Source organism: Micrasema longulum, unplaced genomic scaffold (assembly GCF_059751315.1).
Source record: "Micrasema longulum isolate JH-2025_06_02 unplaced genomic scaffold, ASM5975131v1 h1tg000251l, whole genome shotgun sequence".
In the NCBI taxonomy this organism is placed as follows: Eukaryota; Metazoa; Arthropoda; class Insecta; order Trichoptera; family Brachycentridae; genus Micrasema; species Micrasema longulum.
The window spans coordinates 26339-48194 of NW_028277456.1; the positions used below are offsets into that span (position 1 = coordinate 26339).

Genomic DNA, 21856 nt, shown 5'->3' on the forward strand with positions numbered 1-21856 from the left:
TTCATATATGATTCAATGGAATTGCATAAAATTTAGATTACTATCCTTAATAAATTTTCTGATTCCTTACTTCCAATGTCTGTCAACCAAATCACAATTCTCTTTTTCAATACTGTTGGTTTATCAGATTTCCAAACACACGGAATCGGGTTATATAGTTTAGGTCCGTTATACAGAAATGATTTTTGGAATACCGCTGTACGTGCTATTGGAATCACCAAATCGTTTCTTACTGTACTCCTGGTTGAATGCGCATGACTCACAATCACCTGAGTGCTCCTATTTTTGTGAATGTTGAATATGACTTTTTTATGTAGATTTGTCTCGAGTCAAAGACGTCTAAGGATTTGAAAAGGCCTTCACTCGGATGATTGTACGGTTTTCGCAATATTATCCTTAATATTGATTTATGTACCTTACCAAGGGATCAAGAATAGTCTTGGCAGGTCCTCCCCAACAAATACAACCGTAGGCAAAAACAGAATTGCACAAACCATAGTATGTATATATATATATATTACGCAGTGTTATTAATATATATATTAGTTTCCTCACTCTACCTACTAAATAATTAATGTTTTCTCCAGTTAAGGTGTGCGTCAATAAAAATGCCCAAATATTTTATGTCTTGTACACATTACAGATGGTAGCATTTACAGCTGGTGGGCGTGTTACAATTTTTATCGTGAATTTTTATCCTTAAATCTATTCTTGGTTGGCTTTTTATATTTGGACTGAACCTAATGTATTTGGTTTTCTTTGAGTTTAGTGTCAGCAAATTATCTCTGAGCCAGTTTATGGGAATATTCATTCCTGTTTCGGCGTTAACATGTGTTTCTTTCCAATTATCACATTCAAATACAAGAACTGTATCGTCTGCAAAGGAGACTATCTGAGCGTTAATTTTTAAATTACACAATTCGTTTATATATATATATTATAAACAGCAGAGGCCCTAGCGTACTACCCTGTGGTACCCCAAAAAATATTTCTAAAGCTGTACTGCTGCATTCTCCGATTTTAACCCTCTGTAATCAGTTGGAAATGAAACTACGTAACCAATTTAGAGGTTTACCTGTGATCCCGATATTTTCAACTCTTTTTAAAAGAATTTTGCGCGATATGGTGTCAAACGCTTGAGCCAAATCGAGAAAAATTGCAATTGTTTTCTTACCATTGTTAATGTTGTTTACTAATGCCTCGGTTAATTTTTTTATTGCGTCATCTGTGTCTTTATCTGGTCTAAATCCAAATTGGTTGTCCCTAAGTAAGTCTTTACTCTCTACATAATCGCCAAGTTTATTTTTGAATGCCTCCTCCAATACTTTTGAATATGTACTCACCAACGATATTAGTCTGTAATTTTCTATATTCCGTTGATTACCCGATTTAAAGTTGTGTTGGAAAAATTCACGATGAAAAACTTAGATTGAAAATGTGCGAAAGAGGTTTGGCAATGAAAAATTTCAATTGTTTGGAATACGTTTAGAATACTTTTTTTTTCGATCAGTAATAAGTAAGTTATTAATATTCGCATTTATAATGAGGTAGATTCATAGATACCATAAATTCTATATTAAATTCTACGCAACATCAGACCAGTTAATAATATGTTTGTAAAAAAAAAAGATTATATATTCAACATAACTAAAAATTCTTCAAAACCTGATCGATTTTATTGTATTGATGATGAATCTAAAGAAAGCATATTACGCTTAGCGATGCGAATGAGGGGTAGTTTAGGTCTACCGTATCAGAAATTAAAATCTACTTTATCGTACAGTTAGACACTTACCGTTTCTTGAAACAGTTACAAAATAACCAACGGAAGAAAGCTATTTACATTATTGATTTAAGAAACGACCTCGACCTAGGATGAACGTGTGTATTTTGATATCACATTTGCCCATTAATATTGTTAGGTCGATTAAAGAATATCTGACAACGCGTAGTATGCGTTAGCTAAAACCGTCGAATAATACATAATACATAGGTAAGCGTATATCAACCGGAGACGAAGTGAGGGAGGCCGTGGTTAGTAGTCCCACTTTTAACTTAGTGATTAAAAAAGGTGAAAAAAGCGTCTAACCGATGGAATATTAATAGAATATTGTAATACAAAGGTGAAAAAAGCGTCTAACCGATGGAATATTAATAGAATATTGTAATATATATGTACATATGACTATGTGATCATAAAATAAAAAAACTTAAAATATCTGCCTATAAGGAAGCAATTATGTTTACAGAAAACTCCGTCCAATGGCCGACCAACCCCGGGTGTGGGGCTATTAGACTCGTAGTATTGGGTTAGTTGACTCCTTCCAAAATAAAAGGATAATGTTAGATAAATCAAGTAAAAAATATTAGGAGGCATTATTTATATTTCGATTATTAATTGGATAAAGATTATAGACTTACAGAGTGACAGTATAATAAAACAAAACAATAATTGCAAACGTAAATAATTGGAAAAAAAACTTCCTTTTTGGATTGATATATTGATAAACGGTAACAGTTAAAATTTTTATGTTTAAAAAAAAAAAGCAAATATCAGATATAGGTTGGTAAAGGATATATCAATTAGAAGTTATTGTGATTATGCATTGGTTATAAATAGCGTTTCCAAATTAGGTGAGTCGAGTAACCCCAATGCCGCTGAGTCGACTAGACCAAGTCGGCAGTTTTCATCTGAAAGCATTATTTCCAGTTAACGACTGGTCCGACAAGAAAAACAACTATTGCTATTCACTCACGAAAAATGCAAAATTAGCATTCGCTTTACGTATATATGATTTTTTTACTTAAGGGATAATAAAAAACAATAAAATAGAAGTAAAAAAGTTACTCACCGAAGTAAAATATTGAAAATCAGATCTAAGTTAACCGATTCATGGTTTGTGATCAAAAGGAACACAAATACTAATCCGCACCGGCCACGTTCTAGATGGGAAAGACTTAGAAAGACCTCTGTTGAGAACCGGAAGAGTTCGATGAGTCTACTAAGGCTTGTCTACCAGGGGCGAATCGTCAAAGTAAGCGATTATGCACAGCTTAACATTATATTTGACTTTTAATAATAATAATTTATAGTTACCATGTTTATGGGAAAATAAATAAAGTAATTGTTATTTATTATAAATCACCGTTTATATATATTTATATCTTTCTACAAAAAAATATCTATGAAGTGCGCCCAGCTCATTCTTACTAAACTATGAAACTAGCCGATTACCTCAGGTTATTCTTCCATACAAAAAAGTACACTGTATTTTTCGTCTTTAACCCAAGTCGGCTTTTTTAGTACTAAAACAAACTTGCCGATTACAAATATTTTTAGAAGATTCTCTATTTGGAAACTAGTATTTCGAACATTATTTCCGAAAGACTATTTTTCTTTGATGGGATACCGTCGACATATTATGTATCACATAGGACAGGTGGCGTTCGCAGTGGCCGTTTTGGGCATTATTTATTTTAAAAGAAATCGGCCAGTGCTCAAGCCTTGACAGTACTGTCAATGACATATCATAATGGAAATATCTGCGGAATGTCATTGTGGTATTTGTAAATAAACTTTTGTACAAGTATTGTATTAAAATAGTGTAGAATAAAGCTACGTTTATCGCGTGGTTAATAATAATTGTTGTTTGAGTTGATTTTCACAGAACCACAAAAAAATTGTCATTTATAATTACATTACTTACATGTTATGTAAGTACTTATATTTAGTACAAATTAATGAACATTTTTAATAGATTACCTATAAAATAAATCACGGCTCGCCACTGCTGTCTACTAACCCCGGTCTCCCCTACTATGTAATAAATTATTAGGTTTATTATAGCTTGATAGATTGTAGTAAAAAAAATACCGACGTATTGAAACAAAAAATAACATCTTTTAATTTATTGGTTGGTTGGAAAAAAATATCAATTTGGCAAATATAATAAGAGGTGAAAGTATAAGACATAAGAAAAACAATGATTTACTGCTGTTTTCGGGTACATTTTGGTGTGATTATGTATTTTGTGTGTGTAATTCCGTATTGTTGTGTAAAAACAAGCAAGTCAGTTTTCTGCAAGTAATTATAATGGTCAGCCTGTGGTGTAGTGGTCAGCGCATAAGCTTACCAAGCAAGAGGTCTCGGGTTCGATTCCCGACATAGTTGACACGAAATTTTTACTTAAAAAGGTGATTTTACACTAGAATATTTCATAGTCCCTGGACTGGCACCCGAAGCGTAAGACTTACTCATCTTACCTTCACGTAACAAAAAAAATGATCCAAGATACGCTGCTATTGGTGTACCAATGCAGTGCCCTATGCACCATTAGATGCGGAAAGGGAATGATGATGATGAATTATAATGCTGTAACATTAGTTTCACAAATAGCATAACTTTTAAAAGGTACATAATTTATTATGTAGATGCATACCAATCTCGAAGAAACACAGCGTGGCATTGGTTTGATAAAAAAAACCTTTTACTAGAATATAATATGCATACTCAAATATTTATTTAAAAACATTTACATCACGATGAAATCGATGGAACCTCTATATTCGTCAACCCCCACATTCGTAATATTCTATAAGCGTCGCATTTCGATGAAAATTGTTTCCCCCATATTCGTTAGAATTTTCCGATTCTTTTTCACAATATATTCTTAGTCGTTTGCTCTTGGCAGAGCAGAGAGCAGCAGTGGTCACGCTGGAGGGAAGGAAGCACGTCGTTAGGACCCGCCTCCGTCTGCCTGTCTTCAGCTCTTCAGCGCTTCTTCGTTCCTGTATCACCGATTTTCCGTGTTATCTTTTAGCCTCGTGACTCGTGGCGTGGCGCAAAGTGCCTGCGAATACAGATTTACACAGTGGAAAAAATACGGTATCAAAATAAAATATTAATGCCCGCGAATCGGTCGAAATATTCATGTTACGGAACTACTTACACACATGAATTCGATTGTTTTTCAATAATCATTCGGATTTAATAGATTCCATTGCAGTTTACAGCTACTCGATTGAATTTAAATACGAGGCCGCGACCTGCCGATATTGTGCATTCTGATTTCTTTTACTCGACCTTTTAACTTTGAAGATAAAGGCCAAAATCATACTTATCTTTTTTTGATAACGCAATCCATCCATACTAATATTATATACGATTAAGTGTGTTTGTGCATTTGTTTCCTTCACGTCTTAACGGAGCGACCGACTGACATATTTTTTTGCACAGGGATAGTAGAAGAAGTGAAAAGTAAAATAGGATACTTATTTTTCATCCTGAATTAAAAAACCACGATGATACATCAACAATGAGCAACAATACTTGAAAATGAGTTAGCGGTATGGTGGGATGTCAAAAAGAATGGGTTTGAAATTAAGTTTTTAAATTTCTATAATTGACTTGTATTATCTATGGTTGGCGTGGTTTGCTTTTCGTTTTGGCTTCGTAGTAGGATTCTGGATTTGTGAACAGAATAACGACGCGACGCACAGAGGTCCCAAATTTTAATTCTGGCGGGAAATTTCTCAAATATGCAATAAAATGGTAATTAACGGTTTAAAAAAATTTAAAATACAGAAACTGCAATGTTTTTTGTTTGAAATACTTGTTTTATTAAAGAAATATTAATTTCTTGCTTTAGCTTCTGATTGAAAGAGCATATACTGTGGTTTAGTAAGTTTTGCGTCAGCAAACAAAGCTAGTGCTTTTTCAGGTGAGTACATTTTAGCCGACCTAGGAGTTTCTTTATGCTTTTTTTATTCTAGTTGCTCTCTTTGGAGAAAACTTAATATCCTCAATCATTTTTGCAGCATCTCTTCTTCCCGCAGATCTTAAACTAATTTGTGCAGCGTACATTAACTCGTCGCCAGACACCAACTCAAGTATAGGCTTTACTATTTTTCGCTTAGTTTTTTTCGTATAACTACAAAAAGACTTCTTCCTGCTGGTATTTTCAGAAATAGATGCTACTTCTGATACATGTGGAATCTCTTTAGAAATAAATTTAGGAAAATATATTTTAGCATTCAACCACTTTTTTATATAAATATTTGTAGTGTTCTGTTATTTCCGACACATTTCGATCTTAATGTGCCACAAAAACGCATTTTTGTTTATAGACATAACGGTCTCTTTATCATTTTTTTTAAGTAGAAATTATTGAAAAATATGAGCTAAAACATTTTTTGCCTTTAGTTTTATTATTTTTCCTTTGCCAAATGACAAACAAGATTCTTCGAGAAATTGAGCAATCTGAAATAAAAATTAACATACATTCTAAATAGGCAGTTTCTGGCAGCTAATTTCCTTTGGATTTTATAACATATATATCACTTCATAAAATAAAAAAATAATATTGATCGGGTGTCTTGGGGATATTTTTGTAGGCCTTCACAAACTCAAATGATAAACTTTCATAATCCGATAATTCACTGTTTAGTTATTTCCCCTCAAACCCATGAAATTAAAAAAGCAAAATAATATAATAAAGTGAATTATTAAGAACAAACCTTCAATCAAAATATCCATAATGTAAAATCAAACAATAATGCTAACGCATTGCTAAAAAGGTGTCGTCAACTTGGGAATGCAAACGCTATTAAAACAATGAAAAATGTTTGGTGCCTTAATTAGCAACTTTGGCAACATCGCATCGCGTTAACATTGTTGTTATATGGGTAATTGACTCGGTTTATGATGCTCCATTTATGTTTTGAGATATTATGTAAGAAATAATTGGAATTAAAAATAGTGAATAAATAACCCGATTTCCCGCTAGAATTGACTTTAAAACCTCAGTGCGACGTCGCCAGATTAATAGATCGTCGTATTTTTTCGCGATCGTTGGAGGACCGGCGTACGCTACAAGTTACTTTCTGTCCCGAAAAAAAAATTTATTAAATTCGGAAAATGCTTATTGCTAAAGGGCAAAACTAAATAATTACTTAACTAACTTCTCCCTTATACGATGTAAGCGAAGCCGCGGGCAAATGCTAGTCTATATATATATATATATATAATTCCTTTGTGTGTGTGATGTCACCGTACTCCTCTTAAACGGTCCAAAGAAATACAGTATCCTTCTCAAACACACCACTGATAGACGAGTTGTAATATGGAGCTCTTCCAGTATCGATGCATTCGTCCTTCTGGCTGTCCAAGGCACTCACATCAGCCTTCTCCAACACCACATCTCGAATGCATCGATCTTCTTCCTCTCGTAGGCACGCACTGTCCACGTTTCAGCCCCATATAGGAAAACGGAGAATACCAGGGCTTCAATCAACCGATTTATGTTTATTGATATACCTCGATCTCGCCAAATCTTCTCCAAACGGTTAATGGCTTCTTTGGCCATTTGAATCCTGCTACCAATCTCAGGTCTGCAACTGCCGTTGTTGGAGATTAGCGAGCTGAGGTACACAAACTCATCTATCAGTTCAAGGTCTTGCATCTGTCTTGTCCTTAGGAGACTGCCAGCTCTGTCTACAATCATTAGCTTTGTCTTACTTTTATTTATTTTAAAACCCAGAGCCTCACTCTCTAACTCTATCCGTCTGAAGGCTTCTGCTAGCTCGGTTTCATCTTTGGCAATCAGTGTCGTGTCGTCTGCATATCTCAAATCTTCGTATTATATACAAGCAATATTTTTTTTATTTCCGGCTAAAAAATTACGTAGAACAACAATAAAATTATAGGCTGCGCTGTTTTGCGGCGCGGGTGACGAGAAAGATTTTTTAAAAACAAAATTTAAAATGATTAAGTCAATATTGATAAAAATATGTTTACAAGGTTGGCACAAAGGTAAAGTTCCCGTTTAATCAATATTTTATCACACATTTTTTATAATCCAATATGTCCAGGCGATAATCGAATTTATATGTTTTGTAATCTTAATATACTAAGTCCAATAAATCATTATTAGTATTTGGAATTCGATTATAATCGAACGTATGAGTTATCATACTTACTTGCAGTTATGCTATCAACATAATGCAATAAAATATCTCGGTGTATGCTATGACAGATTCCAATAACATATTTTTTTTATTTAAAAAAATCGTTTATTGGAAGATTAATAAATATAATAGATATAAACATTAGAACTCTCATCTGTAAAACATAATTATGAAGACATATAAATCACTGTTCATCGATAATTGTTTTATGTAATGTCAGTGAAATCGAAGATATTCTTATTCTACAAAATAATGCAATTAGGATATATATTATATTTAAATGCAAAAATAATGCATAATGAAATTTCATTTTCTCACAGTAAAACAAATAAAATGTAGTATTGCAAATTTTATTCATAAAATGATTTTAAGTTAAATAAAAAAAATATATATGATAAACTTTCAACCAACAACGCCACACATACGAAGCGAGAGATAAAAAAGATAAGATTACCAATGAGGAGAAAAACAATCTCAAATCTCATTGTACGTACAAGGGTTTAAAATGGTAAAATGAATTAAATGAATAAAAGAACCTTACTGGATGTCAAAAAAAAAATATAAAAAATAAGGAATAATTTAAAAAAAATAATATTTATAGATGACAACCATGAAGTTTCGCATAAATAAATTGTCTATGTTTTTATGAATGTATGTATGTGTATGCGCATGGGTGTATGTACGTGTGTGTGTATGTACATGTGTATATATGTGTATATTTATATATATGTGTGTGTATATATGTGTAAGTCTGTATGTATATGAATCAAAATGTGTATCCGAATAAGTTTATATTTTGTTTGTCTGTGCTCTATATTAATTTGTTAACTATTATAATATATAAAAATGTAATTGCCTAGCTTGGAACGGGGTATGTACCCTTGTTAGCTGGGCAAAGTGAATATGGAATTGTATTTTGATAAAGAGTGTGAATAAATAAATAAATTACTTGAATAAATAAAAGAAAAGAAAGGCCTTGAAATATTTCAGATCTAATTGAAAAAATACGTTCTGATCAATTTTGATATTGAATGCAATTCTATCAAGTTTATATTAGTTCTTTATTGAAAATCCAAGAAAGATTTTTTCTCAATTGGTCTGGGTGTTGTGATGTATTTTTCAGTACCCTCCGCCCATATCCCCTCTATCCCACCTTTACCCTTAACTACGGATTTTTCCCCCACAATTATAATCATTGCAGCAGCGAGGCTTATTACGGGAGTAAAAAAATATTCTCACATCTCACATCTTCGAGATTTGCACTGGTTAAAAAGCCCAGAGAGAATAAAATACAAGCTTTGCTGGACAGAATTCAAATCCCTTCATGAAATGGCTCCAAAATACCTATCGGACCTTTGTATTAGGGAAAATACATGTCAAAGAAAATCTACTCTTAGGTCAGCATTTGATTCAGGAAGAGGAAAACTTGTCGAATTTCGGCGCTTACCAAACACTAGATTTGGAGATTGTGCTTTTGCCGCTGCCGGCCCCTCTGCCTGGAACCAATTGCCTTCAAACTTATGAATCATCGACAGTCCCAGTCAGTTCAGATTTCAACTAAAATACCACTTCTTTAGACTATCATACCCTCAATTTTAAATCTGGAAATATAATATATCACTTTAGTTATGTTAGAATGTAAGTTTAGGTATACAATTGTAAAGCGTCCTTGAGGTGTTTTTTTTTACAAAAATTGCGCTATATAAATCAACCAAATATTATTGTACATGCTGAACTCGATACGTTTAGTTTATTGTTACTAAGTATCTCAAAGTTTATAACTATAAAAGGACCTTCAGTCAATTTAATCTTCACATTCGTTTGAAAATGAGCTAACAAGGCGAAACAATTGTCCGAATTTTAGTTGTTTAAAAATTTAAAAATAAATATAGAACAACTTTGTTTTTACGACTTTTTTTTCTACCGACCGGTTTGAAAGCTACACAAGCTTCTTTATGAAGGTATACTTAACTAATTTCAGATTTTAAGTAGACTCAAATCAGAGTATGATTTTAATATTAAAATTTATATTGGTTCTTAAAACGTTATAAACTAACTGACCTGTCGATCGATTTCTTCAAGAAAAATGGAAATATTTTTTTTACCTCGGAGAGTAACTAATACCCGTATGCAGAGACAAAACTTAAGGTGAGGAAGGTGCATTCTAATGTCAAATGCAGAGAATAACCTGAAGGTGAAGACAATAGAATGTACTTTCCTCACCTTAAGGTTTGTCTCTGCATACGGGTATTAATTCTACACAGCAATAAGAACTACACAGCAATCGTGTAATTACAAGTTGGTAAACTCAAAGTTCCTCTAAACGCACATGCGCTCGAATTGTTCAATCCAAGGTAAAAAATGACACTTTTCTCCCCGCCCAACCCTACCTAAATTTCCAAAATGACAATTAAGAGGATATGTGGTGCTAGACAATTTTGATGAATAGATATTTTAGCATTGTTTTTCTCTGTCACTTTCTCGCATATGCCTGACTTTCGGACAACTGCGAATCGGTCTGATTATGTCTAACTAAAATCGACTTAAACGACGTTTCGCTGTCCCGTTTTCTGCAACCTAAAACTGAACCGATTATCGAATATTTTTTTTAAAGAATGAGTTTTAGAATGAAATTTTTGTGTCGGTACCTTTTCAATTTTTCAAAATTATATTATTATGTTTATATCCCGGTTTTTGGATAGTCCTAGCAAAACCTACAAATAATACATATTTCAACTATTTTCAAAATGAAGAAAATCTAAGATATAAAAACAATGACACAAACAAACAAATGACCTATAATTGGCTGTAAATGCCTAGACTTCCATATTCACTCCTCGAAAACGTTTTCCCTCTCTGTTAACATATTTAAAAACAAAAAAGTGCATTTTATTAGATATCATAGACAGATTAAATAATATTATATGACTATTATTTTCGTGAATATAAAGATAAAGCATTTTGTGAATTAATTACTCTCTGATCAATCCAGATATAAATCACGGTGACTTTAATTATGGCCAATATGGTTGAATAATGTACGTGATAATGGGAATATATCATTATTACTCATTTAACTTATATCGGGGCATGTATCAATTCTTAGACCTAATTTTCAAGAAATAAATTAATCATCTTTTGGACTGACGAATCGATGAAAAAAAAAACAATAATTCGACATTGTCATTTATTTTTTATAATAATAATTTAACGTTTTTAAATTTTCATGGCCGTTCGATGCACAATAAGGTTTTTTGGGTTATTAACCGTGTGTCGTTCGTGCTATTTACCAGCGTTTCGGATCGCATTACAGCGTCCATCGACAGGTTTGATGTTATTTGTGTAGATACATGTGTAACGTCATGTACTAATGATTTGTACCGTATCGCAGTCGTTGACACACGGCATAATAACCCATAATAACTTATTGTAAATAATAAACATTTTTACAAATTTAATAATAGGGACATATTAAATTGTTCTAACGTTTGAACATTTCGTTATTAATACATTGGTACTAAAATATTTAAGGGCCGAAAACTAAAAAAAATAAAATGCAGTTGAATAGCTACAATTACCAATGATTTTCATTGGTGGGTAATTATTGTCCGCCTCGTTAAGAGGTTAGGGCGTTTGCCTGACATGCAACAGATCTCGGGTTCAATTCAGGAAATATTTATTTCAATATTTTGAGTTTGTCTAGATGTTTGTTGAAAGACTATTTCACCCCCACAAAAAGTCATTGAAGAAATACAGATGTTGAAAAAAATTACAAAATGGTAAATGTTACAGTGTGTAGTGGTCACTTAAACCAGCCAATGACAGGTCATAAGCCCTGTAAATGCATAGACTTCCATGTTCCATTCTTTAAAAATGTTCTCCGTCCCTGTTGTAATTAGTCAATTTAAATATTTATTTATTTAACAATGATACATTTCATAGTCCCAGATCTGGCACCTGAAGCGTGAGATCATCTTACCTTCGTGTAACTAATAAGCGATCATGATACGCTGTGATCGGTGTACCACGCAGAGCCCAATTCAGCAGATGCGGAAAGGGAATTATAACGATGAATTGAAGAAGAAAAAAAAGTTGTGAAAAAATGAAACGGGTAGAAAAGAACAGCATGAAAGACCTGACGTTACCCCCCTCCCCCGGGTGCCAGTTTTTTTCATCCATTGCTTTGTTCTTTTGCCTTGCGCGTGACAGCGACCCCTCCAGCATGTTGAAATGCTCTAAACTGTTATTTTAGATACGGTTTAATTTGTAAAAACGCATTTTTTACTGCTACTGTTATAAAATAACCGAAACGCCCATCTGTGCTGCCTTTTGATGTAGTGGATAACGTGTTATGCGCGAGGTCTCGGGTCCGATTGCCGAAATGACATTATTATTTGAACGTTGACGGGAAGTTTTATAGTAAAATAAATATTCGTAGAAATAACTTAATGATTTTCCATGTAAAATAAAATAAATAAAAGACACAGTCATGGCCTGAAACCGGTCGCCACACTAAATTAATTTTAAATTATTTTTCACAAACTAAATACGTAGTTACAGAAGCGCAAAACTGATCATCTTGCCTTCACGTAACAAACGATCGAGATACGCTACAGTAATTGGTGTTCCAACGCTGTGCCCTGTGCGAATAAGAAAATGATGATCTATTATTTTGGTGGTTATTTTTGGATTACATTGAAGAAATGGAGCAGTGTATTTTTAGTGTCCGATTCCAATCGAGTGAGTGGGTTTGTAGAAGATAGGTTGTAGTTATTTATGTGTTGGGCAGATTACCTTGGTTAGGTCGACATCGTCTATATTTTTACGCAGTGCGAAAGAGCCACACCTCCAGACGCCCAGACTACAGTTAGATTTAGATGCCACGCTACCGACAACCGACTAATACCGCGACCGCTTGGCATAAGAGTTTTCGTTAGATAAGGAATTAAAGGGTTTTTTTTTTTACAAAAACTGCAATATTAGATTTATTTATTTTAGGGTTTTGTGTGCCTTTTTATTCATCTTTAAAAATGCCACACGCGTATGTAAGTCTTTTGTTTATAAGAACAACTTGAGAAGCAAAAAAACACTATAGAAATCTTACTAATTTGATAGAAACTACACATGTGAGATTTTTTTACAAAAACATTACATCTGACCATATCTTACCGAAGTTACGTTTTTTTGTAACAAAAATAATTTTAACAGTTTTTCGGCCGAGGCACTGTTTCATCCGACGTCGGTCGTTGCTTTTAATAAAAAAAAAACGCTTAGTAAAAAAAAAGGTATTTTGGACAGATTACAATAGTGTTATAGCAGTCTCTTTTCTTTCGACTTGAGATATCGATTTTTTTTCTAATTTCGTCAGATGGGGTAAATAGAAACGGGTTTTCATGACTAAATAGCTTTATACGTAATAGTTAAACGTCAAATTTATCGTCGGTTAATTTTAATTAATCGTGTTGCGAACCCCTTAAAACGAACACGCGCAATATAATTAAATATTCAATTTAAAGCCGATATTGTCAATCGATAGTGAAAATTTCTGGTGGTACGTCACTATTGCGGCGGCTTAACAATAAAGTACGGCATTTGTTTCCTACACTTAACTGTCAATATTTTTTACAGAACTTCATGAGCGTGCAAATGTCGACAGTTTCTTCTCGAGTTGACTGTAGAATAGATGTGCATCGGCTGAAGTTCCTGAAGATCACTGAATGTATTAGTCAGAAATACATTCAGTGATTCTGTGGCTCTTTTGGCGTCAATTTATAAACCTAACACAGACAACGTAAATGATAATATTGTACAATAAGAGCATAAGTACATTTTCAGTTTTTTTCATTGTATAGAAGCATTCTGGGCCAGAAAACAATGGTATTTTCGAGGAGGAAAGGTATGTTTAACAATGATGTGTTTAAAACAATAATCATTTTTCATAAATTTCCGATACAAAATGCTTTTTGCAGTTTATGAGAAAACATTAAAAGTTCAGTTATGCAGTTTTTATAAGTTCAGTGGTTTTTTAATGTTTTTATTATTTGTTAATAGACGTGGGTGTACCTTCGTTTCGCGAAGATTCATTCGTTTTCCATACAACGATCTAAAATGTGCAACATGGTCGACCATTTGCGAAATGACACGGGGCCTACTAAAACAACTAATATATTAACAATATTTTGAGCTTGTCCAAATCCCTGTAGACAAGGACTGGATTCAACTCCCTGGGGAGTTGTTTATATCAAAATATTACAACAGAGATGAAGAACATTTAAGAGAAGGTAATATGGAAGTCTAGGCATCTACAGGGCTTATGACCTGTCAATGGCTGGTTTAAGTGGCCACTTTACACACTGTGTAACATTCACCATTTTGCATATGTTTGAACATCCATATTTCTTCAATTCTCAAGCTCAAAATATTGTTGATAAATTACCTGGTCCATGAAGAAGTATAGAAATTGAAAAAATAATATTTTCAGGCGTTGCCTAGTATGTAAGTGAAATAATTCAATTAGACGAATCTCACCCGCATAAATAAAGGTTTCAGCTCTTTAACTTCACAAAAATCAACAGATGAAAGAATTGAGGGAATATGGATGTTCAAATATAGGCAGAATGGTGAATGTTACACAGTGTGTAAAGTGGCCACTTAAACCAGCCATTGACAGGTCATAAGCCCTGTAGATGCCTAGACTTCCATATTACCTTCTCTTAAATGTTCTTCATCTCTGTTGTAATATTTTGATATAAACAACTCCCCAGGGAGTTGAATCCAGTCCTTGTCTACAGGGATTTGGACAAGCTCAAAATATTGTTGATAAATTACCTGGTCCATGAAGAAGTATAGAAATTGAAAAAATAATATTTTCAGGCGTTGCCTAGTATGTAAGTGAAATAATTCAATTAGACGAATCTCACCCGCATAAATAAAGGTTTCAGCTCTTTAACTTCACAAAAATCAACAGATGAAAGAATTGAGGGAATATGGATGTTCAAATATAGGCAGAATGGTGAATGTTACACAGTGTGTAAAGTGGCCACTTAAACCAGCCATTGACAGGTCATAAGCCCTGTAGATGCCTAGACTTCCATATTACCTTCTCTTAAATGTTCTTCATCTCTGTTGTAATATTTTGTTAACTAATATATTATTATTTATCGAAGTTCTGTTGAAGTGAACTGTCTAAATGTCGGGTATTTATTCTTTTACAATTTAATATGCCAAATTCTCGTGTTTTTGGTCTGTTGTTTCTACTATTACCATTCCGACATTTCCCCGTAGGGGATAGGCAGATAGGATATACCCCTTCACACGTCTATCCTACAGACGCTTCTTCCACATTCATATATCTTGTCATACATGCCCTTCAGTTGTGTCTGCTTTTGACATGACCAAACTTAAGATTTTGGTTTATCTGATCATGGCACGTCTTTCTTGATCGTCCTCAGCCTGCGTTACCATTCATTCTCGTCATATATATCTGTTTTCGCCGAAATCCATTCGTTCGACATGACCAAACTATCGTAGTGATTCTGTCGAAATGTTATTAATTATATCTGTCTCAAATTTATACTTTCGCCTGAATTCATCATAAGCAACCCTGTCATACATTGATTCCTAACACATTCTTCTAAGAGATCACATTTCGACCGCGTTCACTCTGCTTTCATCCTTCCTCTGCCAGTTCCATAGTCTGTTCTAAACATTTTAAAAAAGATACATAGGTACTGAATAGTCGTTTAGCAATGGATGAAGAGTTTTGTTCGGTTACACGAAAGCGAAACCAGAAAAAGTGTGATAGTAGGAAATACGATCGTTCGTATTAGCGATCGCCAACACTTATGTTCTCTTGAATTGGGACATATTAAGGTAATACTAAATTTCCAATCAAGTATAACTCTTCAACATACTTTGTCTTAAACTTAACAACACCGTAGCAATGTGGATGATGAAGCTGAGAATTTATATGCCGGCAAAGGAACACGCATAATCTTCACTTACTACACGAGATAAAAGAGAACCACATGTCCGCCATTAAAAAACGATTTATTTTAATTTAGGGCCAGTTGCACCATAAAAGTTCAACTTCTTCGTCGTTACGTTTTCGTCAAAACGGTCAAAGTGCGTTGCATTAAAAAACAAGTTATTATTATCATTCTCCTTTTTGCACATATTGGTGCATAGAGCACTCCAATAAAGGTAAGATGGTCAGTCCTGCGCTTCAGGTGCCAGACCAGGAACAATGAAATACAGCCGTTTAAATAACTTTTGAAATAAATAACCGCAATAATGATAGGTGAAGACGCCAACCACTACACTACGAGGACTTATGTCCACCTCGGAATTTTCCTTCTACGGATTTTTCACCCGAGAGTAGCCATTGAGTCGGAAACACTCGTCCGGGGTCCTAGTTCTATTTCGCACACAAAGCTGTATGTTTCATCCGCCTGGACACGGAGAAGTAAACGGGCAGGAAAATCGTAACAATTTAACTTTTTTTTAACTCAGCTTTTTTTCGGTGCAACTGACCCATAGATGTTATAAAACACAGTCCAGACTGTTTTTTTTTAGGACAACGGATGAGAAATAATCAGCACTGTATTTTTTTTTTAGTCTTCAATATGGTCGGAGAATATCATAATTAGGTAAATTATTACTTAAACTAATGAATTGAAAAAATATAATACGGCAGTTCTTTTCAAAATTTCAAACCGTCATTCGTCATGCTATAAAAACACAGTAAAAAAAAATTAATTTATCCAATATAAAAAAAAAAGGATGCTTCAGTGTTACAATAAAAACATTAAACAAAATAAATTATCTTACTTAAAGTATACATTTAAGGTCAAATTAATTAAATATTCATATATACTTTGTAAATCACCCTTGATGTATTTTATATTTACTTTGTAAATCACCCTTGAGGTATTATATCGCGAAAATGACGCTACATAAATTATCCATAAAAATAGGCCTCATTGGATGGTAAGTATCTATCCTTAATAAAAATTTGTGTAGTAATACAACTTTTGATTTTTAAAACGAGTAAGGATATCTTTACACTATTTAAATAAAAAATAATGCAATTGATTACGTTCGGTGCTTATCGAGGAAATGGCTGCCGACAGTAAAGTTATGCGCATGGACAAGATACATACAGGTACACGAAGCTAACTCGTGTATTTACACACTATTAGATGAACGTCCGAGTATTATTATGGTATGCAGCGTTACTCCACAGCACTCTCCGCGACGAATACATAGTAGTTTGTAGTTGGCGGCGAGGAATGCCTATTGGTATGTGGGCTCCATAACACCGTTACGAACATATCGATATGGAAGAAAGAATTTCGCACATCGGTGAAAGTTCAAAAGAAACTCACCGCTGGAGAAGGCGAAAATTCACCCAGAACAGCGGTAGAGAGGATAGGACGCCATACCATTCGTGCGTCTTCTAATATTATTAATATTCACGACAAACAAACCATCACGCCGTTTCCCCGTAGGAGAAGGCGGAGAGGATAGAACGCTATATCACTCTATCTTGGCATACAGACCTCGCTTCTTCTACATTCATACATCTTCTTATGCACATACGCCGATTCCTACTTTTGACATGTCCATCTTCAAGTATTTGATGGACTTCATTGTGCCATGTCTTTCTCGGTCTGCCTCGTTTTCTGCATCCATCAATCAACATTCGCATCGTAGATCCTTTTAGCCGTTCTTTCGCTGTCCATTCGCTCTACATGTCCAAACCAACGCAGCACCCCTTTCTTGATTTTGTCGATAGTGCATGTCTCAGCCTTACACACTTCACGGATCTCGACATTTGTACACCTATCATACATCGTTTTACCACACATTCGCCCGAGGGATCGCATTTCGACAGCATTCAACCTACTTTCATCATAATTTTATCAATTCCATACTTCGCTCCCATACATTAGAGTTGGCACTAGAACTCCGTTGTGAACTGCTAGTTTAACCCCTGCGATAAACATTTGTTTGCCATATTCACGCATCTTCTTTTTCTTTATATAATGCTTATCTCGGCTTTGCATTCTGCACGGACCTCGACATTTTATTTACATAACGAATTAAAACACTTATAATAAAAATATAATACTTACGATTCATTTTCATCAACGAACATGTTTCAATGTCCTGAAACAAAAGAAAAATGTTGAAAATTGCTATCAGAGAATGGCAACATCAAATAATAATCATGTTTGTCGTCTGCACACTGCACAGTACGTTAGTAGTAATTCGTACAAATAACAGGGAAAGCATAATATATAATATTGTGTAGATACGGCATCTTGTTTTGAATGATACACATTTTTATGAGTGGGCATGAACAAGCAACGAAAATAACACGAACACACATCCTAGAGGTGAAAGCTATTTATTTTTTTGTTCTTTTATAATTTATGTATTACATTTTTTAAATTAATGATATTGATACACCCTCACTGGGGGGGGGGGGGGTGTCCCGTGCCTACGGAGATATTTTATATAATTTTAAAACATGCCTTATTAAACATAATTAAATCATTATATCAAATTCATTTAAAGCACTAGCGGACCCGACAGACGTTGGCTTGCCTGCTATTAACTTGAAAAATACTTTTCCTTGATGAGTAGGTACCTAGGTACTGGTTTATAGTTGAATTCCAAAACATAAAATAAATATTTTTCAAATATGGCATTCTTTTTGCAAACGTCAAACTCCGGTCGTCTCACCAACAAAGGGGTGTACTTATGTAGGAATACGATTTTTAAAAATGTATTGAATTTAATATTATTTTAGTGTTACCAAAAATCTAATAAAAATAAATAAATGGGTAGAAATTATATGGAATTTAAGGAAAGAATCTGATTGAGATCCACAAACAACAAATGCTGTATGTAAGAACTCAAAAACAAACTTTTTTTATACACAAAAAACAAAATCTTTCCATTTTTTTGCAAATGCATTCTCCTCAAATGCAACCCTGGTAGATCGATGAATAAAACATTTATGCTCCTTACTTTTTTTTTAAATATTCGATTGGAGATATTAATATCTACGAACACGCACAGCGCAAAGATCTATATTTCTCTGAAAACCGCACGTAAATCGGTCAAGTCGTTTAGGAGGAGTACGGTGACATCACACGTACAGAGGAATTATGTATATAAAGATAATAAAAACACTATAAATAAAAACATCTTTCTACCTATTTGGCCTGATCCACTCGTCAATCCGTGCGCATCCCACCTCCATTATCCAATTTTTAATGACGATTTTATAGTGACAGTATTTATTAATTGTACTTATGGACAATAGAAGTAGGTTGTATACTTTAATGGAGAAGTAGACCAATCCTCTTTGACCGAAAGTTGTTTTGATTTTCGATTGCTTTTGCAGCATCAGGGTGGAATGTCTAGTAACTCTAGTGGTTGTGTTTGGTGTCATGGGAGGTATTGAATGATGGGAATTGGGAATCAATATCATTATCATAATCAGCCCGTTGCCACGCCTCCCCTAGCCCCCCCTTCTCCTCTATTCCTCGCGATTCTGCGCCGTCCTCATCCACTATCTCCAGGCAAACCCTCCGAGTATCATTTGACCGTCACATCGGTTGGCGTTCTTGTGGCCTCGTATCCATGCTTTCATCGGACATTCGAACGATATAGACTGTCCATTTCTACTTCAGCCAACCGATCATTTCCACAACATCACACACTTTGGTTTGACTACGGATCCGCTCGTTTCTCTTTCTATCTCAATGTCAATCCAAGCATAACGCGTTCTATACTTCGTGCAATTCTCGAGAGGGCTGCATTATCAGAGGCATACTCTTTGCGCCGTATGTTAACTCCTTCTTCTTCTTGCGGTGTCTTGTCAGGCCCCCCCGACGTTGGCGATCACTACAGCGAAAGCATCTCAGTCCTGAGCTACTCTTGTACTTCGCAGCCAGGACACCTGCTTATTGAATGTACTCGCCATAGTGATTGCTGGGAAAATATGACCAGAGTGGTTTCTCGTTGCCTTCTCTGGTGGATTTTACTTTCGGGGTTAACTTCCCTTAGCTGGTTGGTTCTAGTTTGGAGGTACCAGAAACTCGCCTTTCATCCTCTCGTTATCTGCTGTGATCACACCGTTATGAGTGTTATCCCATTTCCCAGGGTTCACGACGTAGACGCTTGCGAGTTGGAGTAGTCAGTAGTGTTGACGGTGGAATGCAACTGGGGGTTCGCAGCATTTTATAGAATCACACCCTCCAGCAAGATGTGACTGTGGCAGTGTGAACCCTTTATAGGAGACATATTTTGTATTGATTGAAGTCTTACAAACCTTATAAAATATGTTTTTTTTTTTTTTTATAAAATAGAACAACGAGGAAGTTCAGTGGTTTTTTTATTTTTTTTATTTGTTAATAGACTATTAAACTAAGTAAAAAAAAATTTTGCAAATTTTTATGCATCGTATTATCAGCGGTACGAGTTTTCTATTTCTCAAATAACTCCGCGTCAGAGGTTCTCTTCGGCTTATTATCGATCAGTTCTGTCCATTCACGAAAATCAAACCGTACATCTTCCATAACTCTCTCATCATCGGTTGATTCATATGAACCAGTGACGTCGTTCAAAGTAGTTCGTTTTTATCAAAATGTTTTTTCATTATTTTTTTCGTACATTTTCAGTTAAATGCTTCAATTTTGCTTCAAAAAAAGCTGAGTGGAAGACTGATCTACCAGTGGGCGGCGTTATTATGATACCCTCGTGACAAAACTTATTAATATGAAATATTCGAAAATAAATACCTCAATTTTGGTAGTGTATATTTATGTTCTAGGTGTCCTATCACGCATTGAGGATGGGTAAAATACTTTTAGGGGATTAAAATGGGGCTTCGAGATGTGGAATTAAGTTTGGCAAATGCCACCCAAGTGACAATGGAAATTGGAAATACAACATATTTATTCATATAAAAACGTCAATTAGAATTAAGTTTTTCTTTCGAAGAACCATAATTCTATAATCATTTATAAGTTTTAGCCATTTATGCCTAATTTGAATTAATCGTTGTGCAATTATTATAAGAGATATATATTAGTTTATAATACATTTCTTTATATTTAAAAATGTTTTTCCTTTTTTTTGTTTTTTTCATATTTACGTATTTATTTCGTTAATATTTTTGGTTACTTATGTGAATTTACCTACTTGTTACGATTGTTATAGTTATGCAATTTTATAATTTTTTGTTATGTATTTATTATATGTATTTTTTTCTATATTTATGTTCAATATATGTTAAAGGCAATTTATGCCGTTTATGTAACAATAAATAAATAAATAATTTAGTGTTCGTAATATTTTTTCTTTAAAAAAAAGCGGAAAATATCTAATAAATATTGTAACGAATAACGCATATTGAGCCCGCAATTTGTATCCGAATTTTTGTTTTAACAATTGAAAAAATGAGAATTTGTTATCTAGTTTTAAGATTCAAAAAAAAAACAAGTCTACCCACACTCAGACGAAAGATAAAGTGATAAAAATAATTGTAGATAAAAAGAAACTAAGTCTGCGATTTATTGCAACATGTTTACCATATACTGATATAACTATCGCTCTTTAATTAAAATATGTAGACACGTAAACAAGTCTAGTATTTCCCGTACAGTGAGCCACGTGGTGATTCGAAATAAACATTGGCCTATTTGATCATTTTCAAAACAATGACGAAACCTTGACATTGGGTTAATAGGGGTTAATGCCTTCTATGACGGAACAAATCTACTCTCGGTGAGAATATTACGTGCATGCAATAACGAACAAATAAATAGCCACGTTATTTTATAACTACCCGCCGCTCGAACATAGCAAAATATCG

At 34.0% G+C, this 21856-nt stretch overlaps 1 long non-coding RNA gene across 1 annotated transcript; it reads right to left on the bottom strand.

Annotated features, from left to right (window-relative positions):
* Positions 1 to 12647: 12647 nt before the first annotated feature.
* On the bottom strand, positions 12648 to 16718 carry LOC148283235 (uncharacterized). Its single transcript, XR_015821886.1, has 2 exons — positions 15109 to 16718; positions 12648 to 14125 (listed from the first exon to the last, which is right to left on the bottom strand). It is a non-coding gene; the product is annotated as an uncharacterized LOC148283235 (long non-coding RNA).
* Positions 16719 to 21856: the final 5138 nt, after the last annotated feature.